We start from the raw sequence: 17,047 nt of genomic DNA on the forward strand, positions 1-17,047 counted from the left end.
ATTTCTCAGTTTGACAGTCAAGGCCTTCCAGAATACACTTGCCCTTAATTCCATTGTTTTCTGCTACTTTTATATGAACTCTCTTCTTTAGCAAAATGGTTCTAACCATCTGTCCACCTATTTATGAACTGCTCCTCCCTAGAACACGTATCCTTTGCTTTAGTCCCAGGTCTCTTCTCACCAAGGCCCAAACAAGTCTCTTCTGCTCTTTCCTGTGCATGGCTGTGGAAGGAGCATTTGCAGTGAAGCAAGGAAATCCTAGCTTAAGCCTGAGGCACATACTCTAACTGCAGAACCCCTGTGGCAAATGCCTTAACCTCTCTGAGTCTTTGTTAGGTACCTAAGAATTTCCTGCCATTTCCAGGAACACCCTCAAGGAGGTGTAGTACCCTTCAAAAAGGGAGTCTTGTTTCCCCCTGGCTGACCACCACCTCCTTATATCCGGCTCTGTGCTAGGAGTTCCACATTATTGGAAGTCTCCCTGGGAGGTAGGTATAGTATTACGATTCAGTTCTAGGAAAAGCAGATGCTTAGAGATGCTAAGCACCTTGATAGGGTGGGTAACATGGCTAGCAAGTGGCCAAGTCAGGACCTGACCTCTTTGTCTCTGTCGCTGTCACCGTTTCTGTCTCTCTGTCTCTATCTCTGTCTCTGAGTCTCTGTTTGCCTGTCTGCCTGGCTGGCTCTCTCTCTGGCGCTCTCTCTCTGGCTCTCTCTCTCTCTCTCTCTCTCTCTCTCTCTCTCTCTCTTATGCTAGGAGTGGAATCTCTGGCTTCATGTAATGAAAGACAAAATCTCTACCACTGAGCTATACTCCTGCCTTTTTTTGGATCTGATGAAACTTCTTGGTCAGTGAAGCCTGCGAGGGTCACACCTGCTCATTTGTTCCAGAGATTTGTCATTACTAATTCTGGCAATGATAATACTCTAGGGTGACTAGGAAGTCAGAGCCCTTCAGAGACTGATACCAAACTTTGATTTTAATGAATAAATTGAAATAAAACCTTGGAGGAAGAGTAAGTATCTGAAGGTCCCCCCTTTTTTGCCACACTGGGGAGTGAACTCAGGCCCTTTGTGCCAAGTTACATCTCCAGTCCCTTTTTTACGTTTTGTGTTGAGACAGGGTCTTGCTAAGTTGCCCATGCTGAACTTGAATTTGTGATCCTCCTTCATCAGCCTCCCCCAGTGCTGTGCTACCACCTGAGCTGAAAACTCACATGGGCACTCATTTCATTGGTGGTCTGTTCACAGAACAACGGTGCAGTGAAGTCTAGAAGGTCCCCAGGCCTCACTGGACAACAGATAAGAAGCAACAGTTTAAGAAGATAAACTAGTTTGCTGAGGTGGCGCACACATGTAATCCCAGCAGTTGGAGGGCTGAGGCAGGAGGACTGCCTTGAGTTGCAGATCAGCCTGGGCTACATAGTGAGCAATGTAACAGCTGCAAAGAAGTGCTCTGGAAATAAGGAAAAGCTGATTGGTCTAGAGGAGGCATTTTACCTGAACCCTGAAGAAATAAGTCCCAAAGAGATATTCCTGGCAGCAGGAGAGTGCAGGGGAGTCTGCAGCCCATCCCCACCTCCGAGAGACTGCAGATGTGCTGCTCTGGAGGAACAGAACTTGAGCAAGGGCCACTCGGGGCTGGGAAAGGCAAATAAGCGAGCAGCTCCAGCTCACTGTGCATCAGGCTTCTTTGCAGAAGGATTGGCTTGCTGTGCCACGTTGTTCTTTGGTCCTTGTGAGTGGGCAGCAGCAAAAGCAGACAGGAGAAGAGGCCACAGCCTGGAAGCCAAATTGTGGTTTGCTAAGAGCAACCCGGAGAACTGTAATGAGAAGGGGCAAGTTGCTGGGACTCTCTAAATTCTGAGACAGAAAATGCCACAGTCATGACGTCTGGCTCAATCCCTTCCCTTTTCGGGTGAAGGAACTGTGCCTGGTAGAGATTCCTAAGAGCTCAGAGCAGTGGCTCTGCGTCCCAGAGCCGGCTGGGCAAAGAGTGCAGGGGTCTTTCCCTCAGCTTCTCCTTTCACTCAGGACAAGTCAAGGCCCGAACACCAGGAACCAGAGTGCCTCATTCTCGGAGCTCTGTTCTTTGTAAGGTGCCACAGTAGTAACTTCCTTCCTTTCAGTTGAGAAATACACTTAGAGAGGCCTGTGATCCATAATGTAGAGAAATATTTTTCAACACCATTCACGGCAGTGTATGTTATTATTAATGTCTTTATGCATTTTTGCAATCATACTTACTCTTATACTCACCACTTCCCCATCCTTGTAATGGTGTGAGCACATCTCCCATGTTCAGGGGTGAAAACCTGATGTCCATCCAGGTCGTGTGTCTTAGCAGAAACCAACACAGGTCTGAAACTTTGGACTCCAAATTGCATGCCATTTTCTTGTGCACCTCACGTAAACGGCTGACAGTAGATGAGTTAGGAAAAAAAGCTCAACAGCACATGTGTGCTACATGTTTTATAGCAACTTTTTTCTTTTTCTTTCTATTTTTGTCTTTTTGAGGCAGGGTCTCGCTATGCAGGTCAGGCCTTTGAGCTCCCTTTGTAGCCCAGGCTGTCTTGAACTCTTAATGATCTTCTTGCCTCAGCCTCCCAAGTGCTGAGATTACAGGCATGTACTACTACAACCGGTTATAGCAACTCATATGTGCTTTGCTTCATTTTTGCCATTCAACACAGGACAAGCTACTTGAGTGTAAATGTGATGATACATTAAGAAGCCTGGAGATTAAGGAAAGGTGAAGAGCAATCTGGAGGAACGAGGTAGGTGATGAAGGTACAGGCTGGACTAGGTCTAGTGGCCTCTTGCGGCCTTCTCTGACCCTCATTCTGTGAGCCTCACTGTAATGGCTTGTGTCTAGATGTCCCCTCAAAGCCTCATGTTGTCATAGGTAGAGTTCTTTCAGAGGTGGCTGGATCTAGAATGTGGATGCTGGGATTAATGGTACGTGATTACTAAATTAGTTCACTGGTTGGTTTGGCACCTGCCCTAAACCAGGTAGCCTTGAGAGAAAGCAGCTGCTATTGCTGCTAGTGCTTGGAGCCTTCCGCCTTCTGCATGCTATGAACTGTTTCTCTCTGCAATGCCCCCCCGCCATGCTACCCTGCTTTGGAGCAGCCAACTGTGGACTGAAACATCCATGAGCCAAAGCAAACCTTTCCTCCTTTAACTTTGGGTGTTGAGTATTTTGTCTCAGTAATGAGAGAAAAATAACTAAGACAAGTGGACCTGGAAGAAGATGTTTCCTTTTCATTTTCATTCCCTCAGCTTACCAAAGTGATGAGAGACCAAAGATCAGTTTCTGTAGAGTCTGTCTCTAGTGTTCATGTCTCCTTGTACCCGAAGAATAAATAGACTTTCTAATGTATGCCTCAAAGGAACAGAAAAGAAAGAACGTAAGAAAAAGAAAGATTATGGGAAGAGAATAAGAAGCAAGCCCTCCCTGTGAATCAGTGTCTCACATGGGCTGCTGCTGAGGGGACAGCCAGATGCTAGCCTTTTCTCATGAGACTTTGTCATTCACAGACTACGGGGGAAGAGAACAAGAAGTCACCAAGATGCAAACCCTCACTGTGAACCAGTGCCATGTGTGGGCTGCTGGGGGGAGAGCTAGTTGCCAGCCCTGTCTGGTGTGTGGGCTGGGAAACAAGAAGAACCAAGCCCACCCCATGGTTGTAAGCGACCGGCTGATCTGGAGAAACACAGGCTGCGATGATAGCTATTGAGGTAAAATACAACTTAATGCTTGTAGTGTTTAGTGCTTCACTGACTTTGCAGGCCTAATGCTGGTAATCTGATCATCTACTCAGAGGATCATGGTAAGCAGTGTGGCATCTCTGGGGAATCTCCTTCTGAAGGTGGTGGCCACTGTTAATTCCCTAGTCTCTTGTTTTGAAGTCTTGTATCATTTTCATTGTTTTATTGTGTTGGGCTTTATTCTGTTTTGTTTTGTTTGATTTTTACTGTGTCTGAAGGTATGGGCAGCTATTTTAAAGACAACAAGAGGCATTATGGTAACCATTGTTGCTTTCATATTGTTTTGAAGTCCTGTGTCACATGGTTTTGGTTCTATTGGCTTTTGCTGTTTTATTTTGCTTGGTTTTATTCTCTTTAAAATAAAAAAAGAAAAAAGAAAAAAGAATGATTAGAGGGATGGGAAAGTAATTGTCTCTGAATCTCTTTCATTCATCTAATAGCTATGTTGTCATTGTGGGCAAGGCCCTCTGAAAAATTTGTAAAATTAAAAGCTGAACACATTTCATGGAGAGTAATTTGTGTTAAAATCTGTAAAGGTGCATAAATATATCAACACATATATTTGGATGATGCATAAAATTTGTTAAGCATTTCTGGAAAATGTAAATGCTTTGTTATAGATATTGCAGCAGATCCACATACTACCTACACAGATACTAAAAAGGATGATATAGATATCTTAATTATTTGACTTAAAGATATTAACAATATACTATATTAAGTAAAAACTACAACTATGGGTGAATGCACATATTTACATAAATATATATTAAACATGATACACAAAAAACACACACTTGATCTCAGAAAAAATATGAAAGACTACATGCTGTAATGTGAAATTAAAAAAATTTTTATTTGACTTTTCATATATTTCACATTTCCTTTCAATTTTTGTGATAAGCACATTTTTTAAAAAGAGCAACATTTTAATTTAAAATATAACCATATTGGGGCTGGGGATTTAGCTCAGCAGCATAAGTGCCTGCCTTGCAAGCAGGCAGTCGTGAGTTCGGTCCCTGGTACCGATAAAAAGGAAAAAGACAAAAAAAAAAAAGTAAAGGAAAATATAACCATATTGGATTAGAAAGGTATTAAAGACATATTGTAATATAAAAAGTAGATTTTAAAATTTCATACATAATACAATGTGATCCAATTTTGATATATCTTTATAACATAAGAGTTTTTAAAATCCTAAGATATTGTACAACAAAACACAAATGTATTCTCTGATTTGGTTTTGCTGTATTTTCCTATGTGTATAATGGATATGCAAAAAGTATGTAACAAGAAAGAAAAGTAAATTTCTTTTTTCTTTTTCTAAAAATGAATTAATAAAATAGTCTTTCCTTTAATGAACTGACAACAAGAGGAGAGGAGAGCAGAATGTAGAGAACTAAAATATGCAAGAGGGCTCAGTAGGTTTTCTACCAAGTTGAGAAGATTCGTGGAAGAGAAAACATTCAGAGCACGCCTTAAAAGACAGATATGAGGGGCTGGAGATTTAGCTCAGCAGCATAAGCACCTGCCCTGCAAGCAGGCGGTCGTGAGTTCAATCCCTGGTACTGATAAAAAGTTAAAAAAAAAAGACAGATATGAACAAGCAACAGTGGAGGACAGGTCATGCTTGTCAGGCAGAAGAAAGAAAGAAGCACAGTGAATGTACACGCAGGGAGAGGCTCACCGATGGGGTACAGCCAGCTCTCCCCATTAGCCGCCTACCAGACCAACATCTACCATCGTGCTTACTCACCAAGCTCTTTCGTTCCTTTTCAAGGACAGTAGTCATGAATAAGTGCAAAAGGTGCATTTTCCTTTCTAATTTGACCTTGTGTCACTGAAAGAATTCAGCACTAGAGATTTTAATTAGTGTATTATTTTATAGTTTGAGAATTTACTGGCTATTGTTTGGATTTAACTGAGAATTTTAGCCTTCATCACATTGACCTAATAATAAAGGTTCTTTAATTCCCAAGGACAAAGCAAAAATTTTCCAAGCAGCAGGCTTCAAATATCAGTTTCATGCATCCATAATAAACAAAGCTTTAAATGTCCGAAGTGAAGGCTTGTCCTGGCATACCATGGGCTTTCACAGCACGGATGGATGCTAATGAGTTTAAGATGGAGGAGTCATTTGCAAATGAGATTGCAACTCTGTTTACTAGAAGACAATGTGGATAATAGGAAGTGGGGTGATGTTCTGGGAAACCGCTTTGCTCAACTTGCTGGAACGAAAGGAATCTGGAAAGTCCAAATGAGACTCACTCTTTGTGACATAGCAATATAATATAGGGCCAAGCACAGGGATATGAGAAGTGGGATTCTTCCTTTCAGTCAAGCATAGCATGAACAAAAACAATTTCTTGTCTGTTTCCAGTAGGCCCTGTTATGGTTTGTGTCTAGATGTCTCCCTAAAGCCTTATGCCGTGTTACTGTTCTTTAGAGGTGGCTGAATCTAGAATGTGAGATGCTGGGGCTACAACTATGCGATTCCTAGATCAGTGCACTGATTGGTTTGGCACCACTCTAATCTCAGCAGTCTAAAAACAATACATAAAGGACAAAGAGTCTTTTCTCTCTTGCTTGTTGCTTTGCTGCTTTCTGCCCATCATGACTGGCTCTCCTCTTCCAAGCCACCCTACTGTGCAGCCAGCCAATTATGGACAGAAACCTCTACAAATTGTGAGATAAATACACATTTCCTCCTTTAACCTTGGGTGTTAGGAATTTCATCTCATCAATGAGAGAAAAGTAACGAAGACAGACTCAAACACTTTCTTGACCTTCTGCCTGGCAGAAAAGTGGCTGGGAGAACTTCCTCTGGCTTCCAGATTCTCTGTCCTCAACATTTACATCCCAGGTCAAATTGGACCTCTATGTTTGTGATGCCTGAAGACTTAGGTTCTAGCCAAAGCCCTGCCTCTGTCTCACTTGGGAAAAGCAGATTTTTATCTAAATCTAAAGCAGATTTTTATCTAAATCTAAAGCAGATTTTTATCTAAATCTAAAGCAGATTTTTATCTAAATCTAAAGCAGATTTTTATCTAAATCTAAATCAGAAGCCTCAACCTTGTCTTCAGCTTTTACACCATTTCATGTTCTACACCCTACTTGGGAACATCTTGCATGTGCAGAGACTGTCAGTGAGCATGGCTACTTCCACTTATTTCTCTCTCCCTCTCTCTCTCTTTCTGTCATTTTACTGAATACATATTAAATTAGGAATTTTATTTGACTGCATGTCACAAGAGACCTGAGGAATGGTGGATTAATCACACAAAGATATTTATCTTACTGGGTGATAAGTCTGGGTACATGCCCAGGGCTGGTACAGAGTCATGTAGATCCGTCCAGCTCTTATCAGTGCTTTCCTCAACTATGGCCCTGTCTGGCTTCCAGCTCACAGATGGCTGTCATATCTTGGGGGTAAAACACTGGCCAGAAGGCAGAAGGGCCAACTTATTAGAGCTTACTTAAGGAACTTCACAGGAGTCCATCTTAATAAATTCTGCTGTCGACTCAGTGTGCTCAGAATTGCAAGATGCTTCTCCCTCTAGCTTCAAGGGAAGCTGGAAAATAGTTTTGAATTGGACATATTGCCATCCTGTGAAAAACTGGGATTCTTCAGCTAAGAAGGCAGAGAAAGGATACGGACTCGAAGACTATAGTGCTTGTCTTGACTGCGTCCTGACCTGACAAGGTCCAAATTTTAGAGCTATTTAGCCCTATAGATTTTGCGTTTCTTTTGTTTTTAACAGCTGAGCCTATTTTAAAAGAGATTTCCTTTTGTTTTCCTGGAGCTGCAAAGCCCTGACTCCTTACTGTGACAGAAAGCAAAGACTAAGAATAGAGACCTCCAAGTTTGGATACTCATTGCTGTCTTAGACAAGTCATTTTTTCTTTCTGAATTTTCACTTCCTTGAGAGAAAAAAGACAAGCACATTTAGGAAACATGAAGGCATCTCATGATGGTCACAAAATTTAAGAGTCAGAGTCTGACTAGGCTAATCCAGCACCCTTTCTCTCCTCAGTTCTTTTCTTCTCTCCTTCCTTAAGTACCTCATCCTTGCCCTCATCTGTTGAAGTGTTTACTTCCTGAGAAGCTCTGGAAGTCATGCTGGAGTGTGGAGGGTGAGGAGTTGGCGTAGTCCTTAGTGCTTCTGATGCCTGCGTGTTTCAGAGGACTAAAGGCAAGAAGAACGCTCTGGTGGACAGCTGAGCCCTGCAGCTCGGGGGGAAATGGAGACAACATGGCACAACAGGGAAGCTCTGGATATGAAGGGAAGGCCTGGAATAGACATCTGTCGAGGAGGTAAAGGATGTAGTTTGTTTCCTCCCTCCTCTTTTCTCTTCCTTTCCCAAAAAGAAAAGGGCAGGAAGGAGAAACGACCTTCAGGTCCTGCCATGTGCCAGCCCCATACTTGGTTCAGTATTAATTCAGTTTCTCAGACCTTTTCAGTAGGATCTTCACAACTTTTGCCATTTTGTGCATACTCGTTATACAATAGTTTACTAAATATTTTCCTTTGGTTCAACCCCTTTTAGACAACTGTGGTATGGATGCCTAGAATCCCAGCACTCTGGGACGCTGAGTCAGAATGATCACAAGTTCAGACTCATCCTGGGCCACTTAGAGACTTAGTGAGAACTTGTCTCAAAAGTAAAACAGTGCTGGGAAGGGAGCTCAGTGGAAGGGTTCTAGGCTCAGTACACAGCAGTGAGAAAAAAAATCAACCCTCCCTTTTTCCCCCTCTAGCTTGTATACTGATTTTACTCTTGTACTAATCAATGACATCCATAAAAGAGTTTGGTATATTACATGAAAATGAACAAGTAGCTATGAGAATTAAAAAGTGTTCATTCCCATGACAGGGTTAGATGTGCTATACTTTGGGGTCCATCAGTAGCTTACTGGGTCCTCAGAACTGCTCTGTAAAATGCAAGTTAGTTATACTATAGAAAGTTTGTGTTAATATTAATGAGAATATTTTATGCCCATATCTTGTACTCTAGGTAATTACTTTAAAGTTAATAATATGCAGTGTGTTAACCATCATTATTCTCCCATCTTGTTATAAAATTTTGTTTTACTTTTTTCCATTAAAAAAAAACACTGCTTTGTGAAGTAGGGATTATTATTTTTACCGTACCCACAAAGAAACTATAGTTCAAAGAGGTTAAGAAACTTGCCCAAGATCACAAAACCAGCAAAGGCAGAGTGACACTCGAAACCACTTTTGTCTCCAAAGCTATGCTCTATCTTCTGACTCTGTCCTACAGTGAAAAGGGGGCAGGAAAAGGCCACACAAAAGTGGGATTAGTCCACAGAATAAATGCCTTTCATCCAACTCATTTGTTTAGTCTCTCGGAGCCAAGCCTCAGGTCCATTTTCCCTCCCCAGCAGACTCCTCCTTTTCTTTCCAAGAGTCAAGCTGTGTCTGGTGCAAACCCGGTACTTGATCTGTGTTGTCAGTGGGTGACTGTGCTTCGGAGGCAGCTTCTGCCACTGCCATGGCAGTGCCAACGCTCCTGAGGGGTCTCTGAGTCTCACCCTTTCAGTTTGGTCCCCCAGCCTTTCTCCTTGCCATCACTCAGGTTCCAGCTTGTGCCAGCAAAAGGTTTTGCCCACACATGGGGCCTTGAGGATGGGTTTGCAGTTTTAAGTAGTGGATTTAGGAGAGTGGCATTTCTTCTAAAACAACCTCAAAGCATCCTTTTATCTCCTCTTTTCACCAACACCACCTAATTGCCTGGCACAGGAAGGACCCACTTGCTTGGCAAAGAAGTGGATTCTCTGCTATATCCCGAGGCCTCTTCACCTTAGTTTTTCTCCCTACAAGGGGCCTGCTGAGTATGGTCCTCCCATAAAACTGAGAGCCTAGATGGGGCCATGTGAGGCCTTAGGCTTAGCCTTCCCTCTGCTATATTCTCTGCCTTGTTAAGGGCCGGCTCTGGGTTTTGGAGGTAGAAGAAGGGAATAGGGGAAGTGAGAAGAGGTACTAATGTTTGTTGTGGGCCTATCATGTTCCAAAGACTGTTCTGGTCACTTCACAACTTAATCTGACTGACTACTCTCAACAACCTACCACAATGAACAGGTATTATGAGGCTGTTTCTCCAGATGAGAAAATCCACATGATGAAACTTGAGGAAATTGCTTAAGGCCACATGCAACTAACAGGCAAATCCAAGACTTGAATCCATTCCTATCTGATTACATAGTCTGCACACTCCACTTTCCCATGCTTCCTCCTCTCTAGATGAGATACGGGAGATTACAAGGAGGTTCAGAAGTCACCTCTTTCAGTACTCTCCAGCTTGTATGTTTCAGAACTCCAGTTCCTCAGATATGAGGAAGAGGTGGCCAAAAGATTTTGAAGGAGCTTGGTTAAATAAAATTAAATAGATGCTTTTATTGCAAGACTTTTCAAAGTCTTTAATATCACAATATGCATGTTAACCTCCAAAGGGAGCTGTAGTGTGTCCATCACCAAATCACCCAGGGAGACTATAAATATTCAAGAAAGCAGTGTTTATAGATCAGTCTGTAATATACTCATCTACCAGACTGCTTTATTTTAAGTTTGGAGAGGAAAACAGGATGCTTGCCTAAGCAATATGACAAGCTGAAGAATATCCACATGCCACAGCCTCACTCCTGGCCTGTCTCAGTAGACTGCCCAGTACCTCAATCACTGAGAATGAATTTACCATCCACCACCAGCTAGGTTTGGAGGTAAACAAGACTTGAGGTGGTGGAGAGGCAACCTCTCAGCAGGGTGGTGGTGGCACTAATGGGGCCCTGGCCTGGGGCGGGAGAGGCCCTCTGTGCAGAGTGATCAGGTGAAGACCCTCACTCCTGTGAGGCATTTCCTGCGAATCTGGAGCACCTGCTCTCTTACCCACACACCTGTTATAAATAGCAGACATTACCTAGCTCCATGTCCAGTAGCATCCCTCAAATCTTTTGTCTTGTAACAGTGATAAAAGTGGATGGCACAGGCAGAGATTCTTTTTATTTCTGTTAACATTGCATGAAATCCTTCTGCAATGGAGGCTACACAAGTGTCTGACCCCAGAACCATCACAAAACACAAGGGATCACATGCCTGGCTAAGTCAGACAGCGTTATAAATGGAAGTGACACTTGGAAGAGCAGCACTGCAGGTCTGTCATGTCCCTGCTCTGCTATCAGCCCACAGTTAATGTTCAATATATCACACCCATTAAAGGAGTCAAAGTGGGAGAAGAGGGGACACACCCTGTGTTTTCCTGCCTTTACAGTGGGTTACAGGAAACAAGGCCGAATGCTTACACCTCTGTGCCACCATATGCCCTTGAACAAGCCACAGTCTTTCTCTGGGCCTGATTCTTCATCCAGGAGAAGAAAGAGGTTAGGTTTAGGATGTTTTTTTCAGCTCCAAAGTTTTGCAAATGCTCTGTGGGAGGGAGGTGGGGTTAGCATCACAGCACTGCAGATACTGAATGCCCTTCAATGTCCTGCTCTGTCCTGTCAGGCTTTTAATACCTGGCCATTTACTGGGCACATCTTCTCTCTGGAGGTTGGAGCCTTGTGTTGAAGAGACTCAAGATGAGTGGGACCTGCCGCAGGCAGAGTACAAAGTACAACAAACTTGCTGGGGTAGAAGTGGGCCTGATGGGGTTGCTGCCCAACCCGCAGGGAGGGAGAGCCAGCTACTCTAGAAGGGTTCTAGAGAGGGTGCCCTTTGTGCTCTTTGGGGGTCCTTAGGTACAAAGGAGGCAGGGTCTGGCCCAACAGTTTAAGTTGTTAAGCTATGGAAATGCTGCTGCCAGTTGCCTTAACAACTTAGCCCAGGGACCTGGCCAGGTGCCCGAGCAATTCTCCAGCATTTGGCCCTGAGATCAGAGACCATCCTTCCACTTCGAGGGCAGGGAAGGGTTGTGAAACTACCCTAAAAGATGGGCCCTCTGCAGTTCAGAGTTTCTCAGAGCCCAATATCCAACTTTCAGTCCTGAAACTTGGCCAGAAAGATGGCTCTCATGGTGACATATCCGGAAACCTAGATCTTTTGGGGAGTGCTGTAAGTGACTTCCTTCTGACTGGAGATGTTTAGCTGATGGGGACAGAAGCATCATGATTAGTAATTGATGAAGTGTCACACCGAAGAATTTGCTTTGTTTGGAGAAGTTCCAATGTAGAAATACCTGGATTGTTGGCTTGGCCTCAGCATAAGGGCAAGACTTTCTAGTACTTGAATACAGGGAAGTGATACTCCCATGGTGGTGAATTTGTCTAGCCCTGAAGAAAAAAAGGATGCTCCATGACAGTGGCAAAAATGAGGAGAGTTGGCAGATTAGGTTGGCCTGCGTTATTACACCAGATGATCAGTTTAAGAACTTTTGCAATTTGGAAACTTGAGTTCTGGAAAATGCCCCATAAGAAGTTGCTTGCCTTTCATGGTAGAGGTTGTGCAGTGGGCTAGAATCTTTCTGAAAGGTAGTAATGGAATAGTTTCCTAGACACCTCTGCATCATTTTCTTCCCCACTAATTGCCATTCATTTCTTCTTGGAGTTGTAATAATAAGTACCTTTGAAGCCATTTATTACTATTATGTTTTCTCTTTTCAGTCTTCAAATTCCAGCAATAAGTAAGATCTCTTCTCTGTTGAGACACCTGGTCTGTGAACTAGGATTACAACACCAGATGTTTCTTTGGGGTATTTTCATCATGTGTTTTTCCATTTTCCTTGGTATTACTCTACATTTGTAATCATTGGCTTATGGAATAACTATTTGGCTTAGAGATCCTAATGAGATAATTAGAAATTTGGCTCCTGTTCACTGCCATCTCACCCTGCCTTGGGCTGCTTGGGAAGTAGAATGCTAATTTGGTGTTTTTATGGCTCTTCCAGAGAAACAGAATAATGATTTAATTTATAGCAATGTAAGTGATTGGGAATGATTGGGCATGTACTTGGATACCCCCAAATTCCTATGTCATGGCACACCATGCAGGGAAAATTTGACTATTTTCCCTAGTAATATTTCATGGTACTTGTCCCAAAACCAGATCTCAAGGAAAAATTTAGAAACGTGATCAGACTTGAACTCAGAAAATATGGGTTTCATCTTGTTGATTTCACTAAGACAGATAGCTCAAGGCTTTGGAACTTAGTGTTCTTAGCTGTAAAATGGAGATTAATTTGTTTACTTGCCTCACAAATATTTGATTGCTTACAGTGCACAAAGTATGGTATGCAAGACTTTTTTACGTTATGGAATTGTTCAATGGGTTGGTTGAAGCTATGTCTCTGAAAATGTTTTATAAACTATGAGGTGCACTGTAAAAAGCAAGAGTTGTTACATATAGTATGGAATCTAGCATACTTTTTAATTTCCTAACAGAGTCTATTATGTCCAGTTCTAGGGAAGTGTTTCTTAGCAATGATTCCACTTCTTTTCTGTCTGATAGTACTAAAATACAGATGCCCCTTGACTTACAATGAGGTTACATGTCAATACACTTATTGTAAATTGACAACATCATGAGTCAAAAATGCATTGAATGGACTTACCTGCATGAACATTCTAGTTTAGCAACACGTACACTGTGGAGCACCAACTGTTTCCTCTTGTGATTGTAGGGCTGACTGGAAACAGATTAGCTGGTGCTGTCTTGGAGAGAAAGAGAGAGAAAAAGGGAGGGAGGGAGGGAGAGAGAGAGAGAGAGGGAAAGTATTAGCAATATTTTTAGCCCAGAAAAGATAAAAAATTCCAGCGAGGTATGGTGGCACAGGTCTATAATCTCAGCACTCAAGAAGCTGAGGCAGGAGGATCACTGCAAGTTGGAAGCCAGCCTGGGGTACCTGGTTTTCTCAACCAACCAACCAAACAAAAATCTCAGGCATGGTTCTACTGAACACATATCAGTGTGAATCTTGGTAAAGTAGTGGTAAGGACTAGGATTACAACACCAGATGTTTCTTTGGGGTAAGGACAGCATTTGTCTTCTATTTCTATAGTCTTCTATCTCTATAATAAAAAGTATATGTATTTAGGTAAGGATGGAGGATGGAGGGCAGTTAACTCCTTCTGTGCTTGAATTAACCAGAAGTCTGTGTAACTGCTAGACACGCAACCCTCTAAGGAGCTCCACACTTGCTTAAAGATGTATAAAACATCAGGGCTAATTTTCTATTTGGAGGAAGTACTGGAAGCTGGAGGATGGGTTGAAGATAAACACACACAAACATGCATTTGTATAGTTATCTTTGCCATTCATTAGTGCCATAACATTCATCTGGTTACTTAACTGATCAGCCTCCCTCACATTTTCTGTAAACTGAGTGTCATAATCCACAGCCTGTTTACCAGAGTTCCATGGAAGCAATGTTCTAAAAGCACTTTGGAAAGCTAAAGGCCATATGCTAATGTTGCTTGTCACCTGAATTTGCATTAGCAATTGCAATGTCTCTTTTGTTTCTGTGCATGACAATTACTAGTGCCTGGTTTGGGCTGTAACCAGAAGCGATAATACCTGATATTCTGATCATTATCTACTTAATAAGTTTCTAACACTTCTGTTTTCCCAGTCATTTTCTCTCCTCTTAAATATCTGTGTAGAATCATTTTCCCAGCACAGAAATAGAAAACTATTTCTCCTCATAGTCCAGTTGTGTGGAGTGGCAAATGTCCCTCAGTTCCTAGCAAGTGTCAATCCATTTTCTCTTTGTGTTTCAACTGCAGTCATCCTACATCAGGGCCACCTGTGAGATGGTGAATGTAACTCTATTTCTGAGCCTAATGACAGTGTGAAGCCATGGTGCCACTCCTTGCAACACCTCCCAGACATCTTCCCACAGTTAAACCTACTGATGGATGGCAACAATTACTTAGAGCAAATAAAGCTCTGGGGATTTATGATGAGTTTTATTAGTTCCTCCTTAGAACCTCCCTAAGAGGATGGCAGATTAAATGCTGGTGGAGAAATCAAGTTCAGGGAAACACCACGAGCATGATAATCACTGTTTCGGTGGCCAAGGTTTGTGTGATGAATTCCTCTAGCAAAATCCTGCAGGGTTGGTTGGTTTTGACATTAGTAATACATTGTGAGAGCTCCATCCACACAATCAATGAAAGTGATTGGTGCTGGGAGGTTGTCAAGACTCTGCCAGTAAGCTAATGATTTCCAGAGCCATTTTCCTCTGGCTGCTGCAAACCTTTTTCTTCTTCCTCAATGAGTATCTTACTCTTCTCCCAGGTGATACAGAGTGGAGACCCTGAGCAGGGAAGTGACTTGCCCTGTCACTCAGGGCAGAGTGGGTACTCCACAGATACTTGGTGAATGAATGGCTGAATGAATTCAGTACCCTTTAAGAAACAAGCTGGATTCCAGTCATGTTTTACTCTTTCGAGCCAAAGGGACTTTCATCAAGCCTTGTGAAGTTCTGGTCCTAGAATATGGCGATTCATGTAGCTTTGTGGCTACAGAGCACCTGATATGGGCCTGATCCACATGAAGATGACCTAGAAGTCAGCCACACATTTTGAAAGTTTATAATGAAGAAAAGGACAATCTCCCATTAGTAAGTTTTATATTGATTATATGTTGAGTTGGTAACAGTTTAGATATAATGCAAGTAAAATGCAATATTAAAATTAATTGCACTTCAACACTTACATTTTAGAAAAAAAAACTAATTGTACTTTTAAAACTTTTTTTATTTGTTTGTTTTTCTGTTTCTGAGACAGGATCTCACTGTGTAGTTTGGGCTGGACTGGCCTCTAACTCATTACAATCCTCCTGCTTCAGCCTCCTACGTGCTAGGACTACAGGTGTGTATCACTATGCTCAGCTTTATTTTTTTTTTAACTTTTTTTTTTGTCTTTTTGAGACAGCGTCTCTATGCAGTTCAGGCTGGCATTGAACTCACTTTGTAGCCCACGTCTCGAACTTGCAGGGATCCTCCTGCCTCAGCCTCCCGAGTGCTGGGATTACAGGCATGAGCCACCACGCCCGGCCTTTTTTTTTTTTTTTTTTAACTTTTTGAATGTGGTTATAAGACAATTTAAAATTCTGTTTACAACTCACATTATAGTTCTATTGGACAGCACTGCAGTCTAGTCTATAGAATTTTTGGAAAAAGGATTACTTACTGAATATTTGTTTGTTTATTTGGTTGAGACATGGTCTTACTATATATATAGTTCAGGCTGGCCTTGATCTCACTATGTAGCCCCGATAGCCTTGAATTTATAGCGAATCTCCTGCCTTAGCCTGCTGAGTGCTGGGATCACAGATGTGCTGTATCACACCTGGCTCATATTGAATTTTAACCTTTAAAAAATTTTTAATATTAGGGTTGGGGATTTTGCTCAGTGGCATAAGTGCCTGCCTTGCAAGTGCGTGGTCGTGAGTTCAATCCCTGGTACCAGTAAAAAAAAAAAAAAAAAAAAAAAAAAAAAAAGCCAAAAAACTTTAGTACGTTTGTAGTACATAATTGTTACATTAATTATGGGGAGTTAGTATAAGTATATAACACATTTTAATTCTTTGTATATCTATTTGTTAACCTTTCCATAAAAATAATTTCATCAGGTTACCCAAGAACCCAGAAAAGTAATAGTAAGGGGAATTTTTTTCTTTTCTTTTCTTTCTTTCTTTGTTTCTTTCTTTCTTCCTTGCTTCCTTTCTTGAGACGAGGTCTCACTATGTTGTGCAAGCTGGCCTTGAACTTATGCAGCCTAGGTTAGCCTTGAACTCATGTGATCCTCCTGCTCGGCCTCCTAAGTGCTCAGATTACAGGTGTGTGCCCTGTACCTGGTAATGATTTTCTTTCCAACAAAAAGTATACACCTCTCCCTCTTCTCACCACCATGAGTCCTTCCCTAAAGTTTCGGTCACAATCTCTTCACAGAATTGAAAAGCTGGGAAGTCTGTTGAGGCGTGAGTAGCTGGGGGTGGGTGGCAGTGAGACATCTAATCTGACTCCCTGCCATCCCAGTCCCCACAGGCACAGAAACACATGAACTGGAGAAGTATTTTTATAGTGTACCTATGATGAACTAGCTTTAATAAAAATAATCACCATAATACCTGACATTTAATAGGATATTGCAATTTATCAACTTCTCTCACATATACCTGGTAGTATCAAACACTGGTGAATGCTTAAATTAAAAAATTTATAGAGTAAAAGACAAATGGCCATTAATTCCCCTCAGAGTACTTCCCTCATTTCCAACACTCTTATCCTATCACTCTTGACACTTTCTGAAACAGTTCTGGAA

The 17,047-nt window shown here is 42.0% G+C and overlaps 1 protein-coding gene across 3 annotated transcripts in view; it reads right to left on the bottom strand.

The window, feature by feature from the left end:
- Positions 1–4,601: 4,601 nt before the first annotated feature.
- The window catches only part of Stk35 (serine/threonine kinase 35), a 176,830-nt gene continuing 164,384 nt past the window's right edge, over positions 4,602–17,047 (bottom strand). For 2 of the 3 annotated variants that reach the window (XR_010047544.1, XR_010047541.1), the window contains one exon: positions 4,602–13,432. The gene's annotated coding sequence lies outside the window, so the exon portion shown is untranslated. The remainder of the gene's footprint in view (positions 13,433–17,047) is intronic. The other variant, XR_010047542.1, reaches the window with a different exon arrangement.

The sequence above is a fragment of the Cavia porcellus genome, unplaced genomic scaffold (assembly GCF_034190915.1).
Source record: "Cavia porcellus strain 051 isolate PalLab524CR breed Dunkin Hartley unplaced genomic scaffold, mCavPor4.1 scaffold_5, whole genome shotgun sequence".
NCBI classification, from domain to species: Eukaryota; Metazoa; Chordata; class Mammalia; order Rodentia; family Caviidae; genus Cavia; species Cavia porcellus.